We start from the raw sequence: 2198 nt of genomic DNA, 5'->3' as shown, positions 1-2198 counted from the left end.
AGTGTGATGATCAAATCTAAGGACTCCCTGCCCGCTGATCCAGCAGGTTTGAGGTGTCTCGAATAAACTTAGTATGAAGAGAAATGTGCTAGAAGACAAGTACCCATAAAGATATGTGCTTGAAAAGGAAGACAAGTACCCTTCCCTTGGAAGGAGCCAAAATAAGCAAGCATCCAAACACCCCCCCCCCCCCCCCCTTCCTTCCTTTCTTTCAGTTAGAAAAAGAAGCACAACTTCTGAAAGCTGAAACAAAAAAATACAAAAGAGGACGTATGCAAGTAGTAGGATTTCTCATTTTCATATAATGACAGGAAGCAAAGCATATATTGGATAATGTCACAGGTGCTATGAATTACAACATGGAGTATCTTTGTGCGAAATGTATGGTAATAATGTCTTCCAACAAAACCAAATGTGAAGCTGAGGCTAACCCTAGAGCACTTTCAACCCGAGGGCCCACGGCTGTTGTAAGTGATCCCTGGAATGACAAAACCATGAGCCCATGATCACACACACATGAAGGGATCAATTAAGGAAGATGGTGGGGTCGCAGCAGCATTCATCTAGGAGGCAGCAGCAGCAGAGAGCAGCTAAGCTGCACATATAAACACACATGTGAATACCAACATTGCTTCTGCAACAGTGTAGGGGCAAAAAAAGTAAGGAAAACAAGTTACCAGCCTTCAAGAAATCCTGCGTTGCTGCTGTTGCGTGGAGGCTGAGAGTACTGGGGAGGGGGTACAACAGGAGGCGGTTGCTGGTAATAGCCCTGGGGAGGGTAACCTAGCATTAAAAAAAAGCGATACAGAGAGAGCTTAAAGGGTCTTCAACAAGAGGTAGAAGGGATGAAAGATCGTGACCATACTCTCTCTCTCTCTCTCTCGCGCGCACGCGCGCGCGCGCGCACACACACACACACACACAAACAAAAGCACAGAAGAAAACAAGCATAACAGAAGCCATACACAAAAAAAGGCTCAGCGCATCTCTATGGGCATTCCTTTAAGCCAGCAAAATGCACAATATTACCATGTGAAACCTCTCTCTCTCTCTCAATGAGTGTGTGTGTGTGTGTGTGTGTGTGTGAGAGAGAGAGAGAGAGAGAGAGAGAGAGAGAGAGAGAGAGCATCTCAACAGGCATGATTTCAGGCAATAGTACCATGTAGATTTCAATCTCTCTCTCTCTCTCTCTCTTGTTGAGGGAGAGAGAGAGAGAGAGCCTGTGCATACCTTGTTGAGGCGGGTAGCCGTATGGCTGCTGCGGAGGATAACCTTGAGGCGGATAGGGGTACGCATACTTCGGTTCGTTGGCCATCTGCGGAGAGCTCACAAACAGATCACAGAGAGCAAATAGCGTATCAAAGTAAAACGCTCAGAGGAAAGGCAAAAGGATAAAGGAGGAGATGAAGACCTTCCCGAAAAGTCTCTTTTCAATAATTTTCCCCATCAAATTCCAAATCCAATTAAATAAACATGACCCATATCTATATATATATATTAGTAATTTTGAATTTTTAATAGACTCTAAAGCCTTGAGCCAAAAGGGCCCATTTATGGACATTAATGAAGGGCAAGAAAAAACCATGTTAATTGCACTCTTCCAGCCTCTCATTGTGTCCCTAACTTTGATTTGAAAAGTTAAGGCTTTTTTGTCTCTGAAAAGGAGTGGCCACTTTTTTCAAAACGGAGGTTTCTCTTTTATCTAACTTGTACCTATCGGGTTTGGGACAATACCCATAGGTGGTTAAGGGAGCGACCTCTCTCCACCCAGACCTCCACCCAGACCCGGGTGCAGGTCCGGGTGAAACAAAAAGTTCATCCACAAAAGGGGTGAAGCAAAAAGTTCCTCCTCGATTCTGGCCACCCCTCCACGTCACTCCACAAAAGGGGTGAAACAAAAAGTTCCTCCTCGCAACAAAAAATATATATATATCCACCTTGGGTATCACCTACACTAACTATAAACACCTTAGGTATCACCTACACGATCCATACACACCTTTGGTATCACTTACCCAAATATACACACCTTGGGTATCACCTACATTATCTATGTTATTTGTGATGCCATCTTACCATGGACACCATTTAAAATTGCCCTGGCTTGTTATTGTTCAATGGCAAGTATGTAAAGGTCCCTAAGGTTATCTTAGAAATGTTACCCTTCTTAAAGCCCAAATTTTTGTGGGTACATGAGA

The 2198-nt window shown here is 43.9% G+C and overlaps 1 long non-coding RNA gene across 1 annotated transcript; it reads right to left on the bottom strand.

Moving 5' to 3' along the window:
• Positions 1-275: 275 nt before the first annotated feature.
• LOC147606751 (uncharacterized) lies at positions 276-1407 on the bottom strand. The gene is made up of 3 exons (XR_015264941.1): positions 1231-1407; positions 678-783; positions 276-595 (listed from the first exon to the last, which is right to left on the bottom strand). It is a non-coding gene; the product is annotated as an uncharacterized LOC147606751 (long non-coding RNA).
• Between the last annotated feature and the right edge of the window lie 791 nt (positions 1408-2198).

The sequence above is a fragment of the Cibotium barometz genome, chromosome 57 (genome assembly GCF_041138505.1).
Source record: "Cibotium barometz isolate CiBa-2024 chromosome 57, ASM4113850v1, whole genome shotgun sequence".
In the NCBI taxonomy this organism is placed as follows: Eukaryota; Viridiplantae; Streptophyta; class Polypodiopsida; order Cyatheales; family Cibotiaceae; genus Cibotium; species Cibotium barometz.
Note: the sequence above shows the minus strand (reverse complement) of the source record. Positions and strands in the feature narration are given on the sequence as shown.